This window comes from Malaya genurostris, chromosome 2, assembly GCF_030247185.1.
Source record: "Malaya genurostris strain Urasoe2022 chromosome 2, Malgen_1.1, whole genome shotgun sequence".
In the NCBI taxonomy this organism is placed as follows: domain Eukaryota; kingdom Metazoa; phylum Arthropoda; class Insecta; order Diptera; family Culicidae; genus Malaya; species Malaya genurostris.
The window spans coordinates 162,366,549-162,378,174 of NC_080571.1; the positions used below are offsets into that span (position 1 = coordinate 162,366,549).

Sequence of the window (11,626 nt, forward strand, 5' to 3'; positions counted from 1 at the left end):
ATTAAAAAGTTACACAAGTCATGTTACATAATATTGCCGCACTCGCAGCACAGTTTCGCTACGTGCTCTTTACACATCGCCTTATGACATCTAAGGCACTTATAATACTTATAATACTGCGTCTGTTTCAGAATCGTGAGAACTTTCCTCTTCCGCACCTACGGCGTCGTCGGTGTCACTGTCATTCTCTGTAACGCTGTCCTCCTCGTTTTCCTTGTACAACTCCTCCAAAGCAGCAACGCTTCGAGTGATTCGACGCGTTGCCATGTTTTTAATGCGTGTTCTTTAACAAAAAATTACAAGAAACAAAATTTAATGAGTTATAATTCACTACGAGCAGCAAAGATTTCGATATAAGACGTACGTTCAAGTGATTGAGATCTACTACAATACTTCGCTTACACCATGTACAACGCGTTATTTTGAGGTTAGAATCTACAAAATTAAGTAAAGAGTACGTATTCTTACTTACCTTTTTATTCCTCAGCGGCAAACAGACGAAAATTAAAACTTAATTTTTTTGAAAATTTTGGATTTTGTAACGTTCGATACGGACTGGGTGTACCACACCCGAGCACAATGTTTATATGTGTCTAGCTCGGACACAAAGCGGAGACTGACTCTGCCGCTTGGGCCTCTAGTAGTGTGTACCTATAAGTTTTTTCCCCCCCTGGTCCGGACCCCCCTCGCCGACTTCTCTTCGTATGGCGCTTCTTTCAAATTTCGCTCGGGTTACGGTAACCCAGTCCGTACCCTGAGGGTTAATGTCCTACACTCAAATAAAAATTCACGTTCGATTCACTTGAAAAATCACGTAGAATGGTTTCAAATGTCAAATTGAATATTTTACGTGACGAAAATGAATGTTATACGAACATCCCCTAAAATGAATAGAGTCATCACATAAGGTTTACGTGAATTGACCAAACGTCAAACAATCTACGTGAATTTCCAGTGTGAAAAACTCGATTTTGAAAATGGCGAGCAGTGGCCCTCGAAGTGTAAGTAGTGTAAATATTTGCGAGAAAAGTTATTTAATTACAATTTTTTACTCCATCGACCGGACCATTCAAGTATGAAAGTTTCCATGTGTTCAACTGGACCGAGTGCCTGCGTGAGTGCAGAAGTTTACTCGCTCCTGCCGAATGCTTCAAACAGACCGTCGGTATGAAGCTAGAGACACTGGAACCATGTAATGCGACTTCAACCTGCATCGGTAGTGTTGTGGGAGTTCTTGGATCTCGACTTCGGCTTCGGTTGGATGGCAGTGACAACTTAAACGATTTCTGGAAGCTTGTCGATTTGAAATACCACGACGTTATTAGTTGCTTTTTAAACCATTGGAATTATATGACAATTTTCTGAAATAAATATTTTATATTTCATGACATTTTTCATTCCATAGATTTATACTAAAATCTGGAATCTCCCTTTTGACTTCAACCAATATATAAAATAGTAATTTTCTGGTATCTAAATTTGGTATGAACTGATAGATAAATGTGATATGAACAGTACATTACATTTTACCTATGAAACACGTAACTTTTACTGGATTATGCATTAAACAGCTTTCAAATGCCAGTCCATTAAAACCTACTGCTTACTTAAATGACCCTTGTCACGTCTCACTTTTCCGCACTTTATTCTTCACATCCTTGCTCTTCCTTGAGTACTATGGCTCTATGATTTCATATTCTTTCTCCTCTTATAATCTCTAGTTAGTTTGATATCGTTAAAATACCGAAAAAAATACTAATTAATGCACAAAAAACCCCTTGAATTCTTTCAAAAATCGAAGAGAAATATTTTGAACAGTATACCACTATATTACATATGAGAAAGGTATCATTACACCACTAGGTGGATTAAAGCAGGTTTTTGATGAATTCATCGCAGCCAAGTAATCCGTAAAATAATGGAAAGATACATTAACAGCATAAGGCGCTTGACAATTCCACTGTCCGAAAACAAAATTTCGGGCGAGACAAAGTTCGACGGGCCAGCTAGTCAGAAATATAATTTTGAAACATTCCCCCAAATTAGTTAACAAACTAAAAACTTTTTCTGTGCCATACAGTTATTTTCAGTGTGAACGCACAATTTATTTAAAATTCACGCAAATGTTGATACTATGTTTTGAGAGTGCATTTTCTGACATATTCGAAATTTACATTTGAAGTTGGCATCACTTTTTCTATGATTCATCATTCCCAAGCTAGGTATAAAGTTATCAGGACGTTTTTTCGAGCGCTAGGAGTGTTAGAAGCAGAAAGTGAACATTAGTGTTAGTCGGGAATTTTTAACCTTTTGAAGGATATTTCAATTTAAGTAAAAACAGCCTTTCTGAAGGCTATATCGCTTTAAGGTACGTGGTAAATTCATGAATTTCTGATCAACTCATCGAGCACCGCGTTATGTAGTTTTCGTTTTTAAATTCCACTACACCGGTGTAGTAAGGTTGCACTGAAACCGTTCGTTTTTGCCAATTGCACTACACCCCTGCTACACTTTTTCTGCACCGATCAGAGATGCCAGATATTTTCATAGAAAATCTGTATTGCTTTGAATAAAAAATCTGTATTAATCTGTATTCACTAATAAATGGAAATTCTTACAACAAAATGATCCTAAAAGTTATTTCAATAGATTGTGGCTGTAGGATGGTTGACTCAATCAGTCATTGCCGCGCTTACAAGAATATTTAACGACGAAATTTCATAGTTTTTTTTAATTTTTTTTATTCACAACAATTGAATTGTAATTCCATATAGTTTAAAATTGTTGTCTTCATAATTTGACTTGGAATTTCAGCACCCAATATGCAACGTCAAGTCGGATTATACAACTCTCAGTTTGACAGTAAAGTTTCATGATACCATTACTTCCTTGAAAATCAGTTCAAATTGGTTTCAAATGATAATATAAATGGATTAGACAATAGATTTCCATATCAATTTGTTATTTGTCCGTTGATTGATAGACTTTTATCTCGTCACTGTTATCAAATACTAAAAGATAGCTCAGACAAAAAAGTTTTTTTTTCTTACTTTTTGTGAGATCTGTATAAATCTGTATTAAATCGAGGAAACCTGTATAAAATCTGTACTCTGTATTAAATCTGTATGAGCATGTAAAAATCTGTATAATACAGATAAATCTGTATAAATGGCATCTCTGGCACCGATACCACTGGTGCACGACGTTAAATACACTGGTGGCGTAATAAGACAGTTTTGGTTGTGTTGGTAATTTTCTCACGAAATTAAGTATGGCGCGCCGGGATTCAAGCATGTAAACATAAACAAACGACCAGTTCAGTTCGGGATTTCACTTCTAAGTTACTCCAGTTGTCGCGCAGCCTGGCGAATCTTTGACACTAATTGAAAATCTGGACATTTTTTCTTCAAGGGCTTGCAAGGTAACGTCGAAATATAGAAAATTTTACACACATCCGATTCTGTTCATTTCGTTAGAGGACGGATTTGGCGGATCGCACTGTGATATCTATTACAGTTATTATGAATAATGGAGTGATTGTGCTGTGGGTGGCATTTTAAATGCAGATGATGAAAACGATTGAAACACCCCGGAACAAAACACCGCATTTCACTGTCAATATTTTCGCAAACAGAACAAACTCTAAATATTTTCATAAAGGCAACTCCCGGAACGTCATTTGTTTATGTTTTTTCTTCTTCACGTCTCTCTGTTATTCCAAAATGAAATGACAACCGCACTAACACATAGAAAAACGTGATCACCAGGGTATTTTACATCGTGCCACTGGTGTAGCACTCATCAAAAGTTTGGTGTAGCTCTGTGCAATGGAATCATTTATGGTAGTCATTTTTGTTCGTTTATTCATGCCTCCGTGTAGCACTGCACCGGTGTAGTGCAAATTAAAATCGAAAACGCCATTAGTTTTTTATTTTTTCTTTGAGGTATGTGTGTTTGTTCGTAAACATTAGGCGAGCTTTTTTATATGATGACTAATAAAATTGCACGTTGATCCTTTACAAGTACTGTCCAGGACTCGTACTCGTGAAAGTAAACCGGTCTAATCAGAGTTTTGTAGATAATAAACATCATACGACAACAAATTTTGCTCGATCAAAGCGTCCGCGAAATCCAAAGTGATCACGATCCTCCCAAAATGCATCTGAATTTCTCTGTACTATCGCACTGTTAGCGCAACTATAAATGAACTATAAAATATTTAGGCAGTTTTGTTATTAATGAACGAATTTATTTATTTTGCGAATGGTCTGGTAATTTTTTTACTTTATAAAAAAGCTGTTTCAAAACGATTTTTGTATTTCTGCATAAAATGTTCAAAACGACGTATGTGACATTTAAGCTGAACCGAGAAAAGCGATGTTGAAAAATAATCGCACAATTTTAAATCCTATTTAAAAATGAGTAATTGAAAACAACTTCATCTCTTCACTAAATCGTCCAATGTGTATGCGTGCAACGTATCATAGTGACTAATTCACAATTTTCAACTACAAAGATAACTTTTAGGCAAAAACGACACTTACGTCGTTTTGTAATTTGATCATGTACATGGGACAGCAGGATAGGTCGTTTTAAGCGCTATCCACACTAGGCCATGACGTATCCGGAACGGGACCGCAACGTGCCGGGATTTATTTGTAAAATATTCTCATCATACCGTGCACTTTCCGTGTCGCTACCGTTGCTATTAGTAACATACACAATCGTTGAAATTGATGTGCTTCTGTTCCTCACGAAAATGGCACATTTTTTCAACAAAGAATTGGCCATAATTGCAATTGCTCGGAATGGCGAAGATAATCAGCAGTTTAAATACAAACAAAATAAAGAAAGAAGACTTGGATGCAGAGATGGCATTTCACCAGAGTTATACACGCTAGAGTCAGATTTTTGCCACACCGAGGATGAAAAAAACGAAGCACCGCACAAAGAGGAAAGCGCACTTCTTCTCAGTGTCGAATAGAAAGCATTTGAGTGTGTGCTTGTGGTTAAAGCAGCTGGCGCGAGTGAAACACATTCTCTTCGCATGAATCGCTCAGACGCGCTCTCGTCTAAATACACCCAAGTGACCACTGGCGCGTGATTGTGAGCGAACACTTCTGTGAACTTCAATTAATAGAGAGTAGATCTAGCCTTGCTATGAAAAATTTGCAAGGAAAACCGAAAATTTTACGATAAATTGTTTTATTTTGCTGATTTTGCGTGTCCACGCTTCATCTACGAAAACCATACAGCAGAGTGCTCACCGGCGTGTACACCTCTGTGAAAGTATCTGCATCCTCCTCAGAGAATTTATTAGCTAATGCTCTAGCACTTTGGTGCGATTCAGTGGAAGAGGTAAAAGGAAATAAACAAACGCACTCATGATGCGTGCACACTTACACAACAGTGGTGTATAAATGTGAAAGAGAAGAGCTCTCGTTGAAGTTGTCAGTGCGAGGGGAGAAATTTTGCTTGCTCTTAGTCACACAGAGGAGATAGACATCTCTGCTTGGATGCACGAACTTTGGCGAAAAAGAGCAGTTGAGGGTGAATTCATCACCTTATATAAGCAGCTTGTGAATGACGAGATCAAGGAATATTTCCGAATGTCAGAAGCTTGTTTCAACTCGCTGTTGAGTAAAATTCATCCGTGTCTTAAAAAGCATGACACTACATTCCGATTAGCAGTAACTCTCCGAGAGAGGCTGGCAGTGTATTTAAGATATTTTCATTGACTTGTTAAGATTTCTTTGTAAATGTCAAAGAAACTCCAACCTAAAATTTTATAACGATCATTGAGATGGCTTATGGTTTGTGTTCGTCTCATGATTTCAGATATTTATCAACAGGAGACACGCAAAAAATCATAGCATTTAGTTACAGACTTAGGGCTGTCTACCAGATTGTTCACGAGATATGTCGTGTAGTTACCGAAAAATTAATCGACGATGCAATGCCGAAACCAATAGAAGATATGTGGAAGAAGATTGCTAACGATTTTTGTGGAATTTCCCGCTGTATCTTGGAGCCTTGGATGGAAACATGTGACAATTCCAGTCCCTGTCAATAGTAACTTTGAGTCAACGCATGCTTTGACCGTGCTTCGGACGTGTATCGTTACAGACACGGGTACCACACGGTCTAGTGAGAATATTCACATGGAGCTGCAAATTTGAAGCGTAACCCGGACGGAATCCGGTCCAGTCCCGTTCCGGATACGTCACGGCCTAGTGCGAATAGCGCTTAAAACGACCTATCCTACTGTCCAATGTACATGATCAAATTACAAAACGACGTAAGTGTCGTTTTTGCCTAAAAGTTATCTTTGTAGTTGAAAATTGTGAATGAGTCACTATGATTCGTTGCACGCATACACATTGGACGATTTAGTGAAGAGATGAAGTTGTTTCATTTTTAAATAGGATTTAAAATTGTGCGATTATTTTTCAACATCGCTTTTCTCGGTTCAGCTTAAATGTCACATACGTCGTTTTGAACATTTTATGCAGAAATACGAAAATCGTTTTGAAACAGCTTTTTTATAAAGTAAAAAAATTACCAGACCATTCGCAAAATAAATAAATTCGTTCATTAATAACAAAACTGCCTAAATATTTTATAGTTCATTTATAGTTGCGCTAACAGTGCGATAGTATAGAGAAATTCAGAGATGCATTTTGGGAGGATCGTGATCACTTTGGACTTCGCCAGACGCTTTGATCGAGCAAAATTTGTCGTCGTATGATGTTTATTATCTACAAAACTCTGATTAGACCGGTTAACTTTCACGAGTACGAGTCCTGGACAGTACTTGTAAAGGATCAACGTGCAATTTTATTAGTCATCATATAAAAAAGCTCGCCTAATGTTTACGAACAAACACACATACCTCAAAGAAAAAATAAAAAACTAATGGCGTTTTCGTTTTTAATTTGCACTACACCGGTGCAGTGCTACACGGAGGCATGAATAAACGAACAAAAATGACTACCATAAATGATTCCATTGCACAGAGCTACACCAAACTTTTGATGAGTGCTACACCAGTGGTATCGGTGCAGAAAAAGTGTAGCACGGGTGTAGTGCAATTGGCAAAAACGAACGGTTTCAGTGCAACCTTACTACACCGGTGTAGTGCAATTTAAAAACGAAAACTACATAACGCGGTGCTCGATGAGTTGATCAGAAAAATGATGATTCATGAATTTACCACGTACCTTAAAGCGATATAGCCTTCAGAAAGGCTGTTTTTACTTAAATTGAAATATCCTTCAAAAGGTTAAAAATTCCCGACTAACACTAATATTCACTTTCTGCTTCTAACACTCCTAGCGCTCGAAAAAACGTCCTGATAACTTTATACCTAGCTTGGGAATGATGAATCATAGAAAAAGTGATGCCAACTTCAAATGTAAATTTCGAATATGTCAGAAAATGCACTCTCAAAACATAGTATCAACATTTGAGTGAATTTTAAATAAATTGTGCGTTCACACTGAAAATAACTGTATGGCACAGAAAAAGTTTTTAGTTTGTTAACTAATTTGGGGGAATGTTTCAAAATTATATTTCTGACTAGCTGGCCCGTCGAACTTTGTCTCGCCCGAATTTTTGTTTTCGGACAGTGGAATTGTCAAGCGCCTTATGCTGTTAATGTATCTTTCCATTATTTTACGGATTACTTGGCTGCGATGAATTCATCAAAAACCTGTTTTAATCCACCTAGTGGTGTAATGATACCTTTCTCATATATAATATTGTGGTATTCTGTTCAAAATATTTCTCTTCGATTTTTGAAAGAATCCAAGGGGTTGTTTGTGCATTAATTAGTATAACATAGAGAATGAAACAGATCTGATCGGTTAGGCCATCCATTAGAAAACGAAGTGGGTTCACTATTATATGTACTTCCAACACCGGAACCCGAGAACCGGTATAATCAAAGTCGGTTCGTACGGCCACCAACTAACATGACATACAAAGTCTACTAGTTTGTATTCAAATTTTGAAAATTTTATACGATTTTGTGATCGTACTTGAAACGGCGATTTAAATTTTTGTTTTATCCAAAAATATGCACTAATTTTTGGTAGGACCTTAAGACCTTTCATTTGACCCTAAGATTGGGAATAACGGTTTTGAGTTCAGTTTCAAATTTTTTTACGGTTTTGTTTCGCCGGTGTGATGGTGTACAATATTGAACACACTTTACCCTATAATTCGGATCCGGATGAAATTCAGAAATTCCGTATGGGACCGGAAGAACTTTCATTTGAATCTAAGTTTGTGAAAATCGTTCAAACCATCGCTGAAAATAGTGAGTGAGATCCATTTAGGAATATATGACTATTTTTGATTTCGTATTGATTACCAAATATCTGCCCTCGGACCCATTTCCCAATACTCAAACTCGGCCAGAATGTAGTTCAAAGTATGCTGAACGAGAAAATCATATCGCCCAGAGAGCGTTTTTTAGTTTTGGAAAATAAATTTCGATCAAAGTTTTCAAGTTTTCCTTGATGAATTATTGATTTCGTATTGATTACCAAATATCTGCCGTCGGACCCATTTCCCAATACTCAAATTTGGCCAGAATGTAGTTCAAAGTATGTTGAACGAGAAAATCATATCGCCTAGAGAGCGTTTTTTAGTTTTGGAAAATAAATTTCGATCAAAGTTTTCAAGATTTCCTTGATGAATTATTGATTTCGTATTGATTACCAAATATCTGCCCTCGAACCCATTTCCCAATACTCAAACTCGGCCAGAATGTAGTTCAAAGTATGCTGAACGAGAAAATCATATCGCCCAGAAAGCGTTTTTCAGTTTTGGAAAATAAATTTCGATCAAAGTTTTCAAGTTTTCCTTGATGAATTATTGCTTTTGTATTGATTACCAAATATCTGCCGTCGGACCCATTCCCCAATACTCAAATTTGGCCAGAATGTAGTTCAAAGTATGCTGAACGAGAAAATCATATTGCCTAGAGAGCGTTTTTTAGTTTTGGAAAATTAAATTTGATCAAAACTTTTCAATCTCTAACTGGTGGGGGGATGTACTGAAGTGCATGAAATCACGAGTAGATGGCGCTTCAGAAATTTGATATCATGTAATATTGATTGTTTTATTAATAATCGAATATCTGCCGTCGGACCCATTTCCCAATACTCAAATTCGGCCAGAATGTAGTTCAAAGTATGCTGAACGAGAAAATCATATCGCCCATAGAGCGTTGGAAAATAAATTTCGATCAAAGTTTTCAAGTTTTCCTTGATGAATTATTGATTTCGTATTGATTACCAAATATCTGCCGTCGAACCCATTTCCCAATACTCAAATTTGGCCAGAATGTAGTTCAAAGTATGTTGAACGAGAAAATCATATCGCCTTGAGAGCGTTTTTTAGTTTTGGAAAATAAATTTCGATCAAAGTTTTCAAGTTTTCCTTGATGAATTATTGATTTCGTATTGATTACCAAATATCTGCCGTCGGACCCATTTCCCAATACTCAAATTTAGCCAGAATGTAGTTCAAAGTATGCTGAACGAGAAAATCATATTGCCTAGAGAGCGTTTTTTAGTTTTGGAAAATTAAATTTGATCAAAACTTTTCAATTTCTAATTGGTGGGGGAATTGTACTGAAGTGCATGAAATCACGAGTAGATGGCGTTTCAGAAATTTGATATTATGTAATATTGATTGTTTTATTATTAATCGAATATCTGCCGTCGGACCCATTTCCCAATACTCAAATTCGGCCAGAATGTAGTTCAAAGTATGGTGAACGAGAAAATCATATCGCTTTAGAGAGCGTTTTTTAGTTTTGGAAAATAAATTTCGATCAAAGTTTTCAAGTTTTCCTTGATGAATTATTAATTTTGTATTGATTACCAAATATCTGCCCTCGGACCCATTTCCCAATACTCAAACTCGGCCAGAATGTAGTTCAAAGTATGCTGAACGAGAAAATCATATCGCCCAGAGAGCGTTTTTCAGTTTTGGAAAATAAATGCGGACCGTTTTCATGCTTACTGTTAGTGTCATAATAACTAGCATGTGGAAAAAACGAGTGGGCAATTGATACCTATGGCGGACAATTGATTTGTTGGTTGTGAATAATTTAGGCTGAAAGTGATTTTTCCGAACAGTAATATTTTCTATTCAACACGCTTATTCGACATAGCACAATTCTATAACAAATCGATATATGATTCACATATTGCAGATTTAAACATATATGTACAAGCTTGCAATTGTTAATTTTTTCCTACTTTCGAAATTGTCCAACGTATTGCTCATCCTTTTTTTCTGGTGGGGGAGTTCCCAGCTTTTTCATTTTGACGGTAGATGGCGCTTCGAAGAAGTTTTTGATTAATTTTTTGGTGAATACCTCCCCGAGCTGGTGGGGGAACTCCCAGCTTTTATTTTTCACGAGTAGGTGGCGCTGCGGTAGTTGTTTAGTACGTATTCTCCTGAAAAGGTTCTTGTCTCGGACTGGTGGCTCAGCCAGCGGGTGGGCCGTTTCACGGCGGTGGGGTACCACCGTAAAATAAAACAAGAAGGCATAAAGCGGTTCCGTTATGATAATTACAAATATATTTTTAGAAAAGCTTGTGACATGCAAATATCGAACAGTTCTGGTGTTAAATACACTGTCAAACCTTGATTATTCTTTTGGATGCATCAAACTGTACAATTAGGTAAGAGCTTTCTGTAGGAACTGTGTTCGAAAACGTTTTGATAAAAACCTCTTGTCTCATCTGTTAATAGGGCACCTCTACACTAACGATCAACCAGAGAACTGCAACAGAAAACAATAAGATTTATGTGCTGATGCTCTCGGAAGGAACACCATAAGAAAATGCAGTCAACTGAGATGTGCAATATGGTAACAATACGACCATTGCAAATAAGCCGGATTTCGGAGGCACGGAGGAAATTCTGAATGAAATTTACTATCAGAAAATATCAATCAGATTTAAATCTGGTCAAATATTTCATGTCTCATAAAACAGAACACAGGTTTGTTCTTGGTTCAGATATGAATCATGTTGAGATCCTGAACTGGACAACATTTGTGAATAGATTTAGAATAATATTAAAATTTGCTCTGATGTTGAGTTTAAAAAGGTATTTTCGTGTTATTAAAAAAAGAGAACTTCAACATGTTAGTAGATTTTATTTGTAGTTTACAATAATAATGGTATTACCACCGGGGTAGAACAAATAATAATAATGTTATTTGACTTAGATTTAGCAAATTTATAAGCACAAAGTTGATCGATTGCTCTAAATCTCTTGATGTTCTTATTCGTCACAATCGCTATCCTCCATTGGATCTTGATCTGCATCAAAATGGTCAATCACAGCATTCTTTCGTCTACCTCTCTTCGGTGCTACCAATGTTTAAAGAAATGTAGAGTAATATTCCTTTCGTTTGATGTAAGGCATAAGTTTCCTCAAATCTTCTAGCTTTGCGCTCGGTAACTCTATTGGTTGATCCGAAATTGGTTTTAAAATAACATTGTCAACGTCGCTTGCTACATTTCTTAGAACTTGAATGCTACTGAATGTTTCATCCTCAACATCAGCTTTATATTCAACTAGTCCAGGAGATTCTGTG

General features: G+C 36.7%; 1 long non-coding RNA gene across 1 annotated transcript; it reads left to right on the forward strand.

Annotated features, from left to right (window-relative positions):
* Window positions 1-10,398: 10,398 nt before the first annotated feature.
* LOC131432345 (uncharacterized) lies at window positions 10,399-11,134 on the forward strand. The gene is made up of 2 exons (XR_009229830.1): window positions 10,399-10,703; window positions 10,774-11,134. It is a non-coding gene; the product is annotated as an uncharacterized LOC131432345 (long non-coding RNA).
* The last annotated feature ends 492 nt before the right edge of the window (window positions 11,135-11,626 follow it).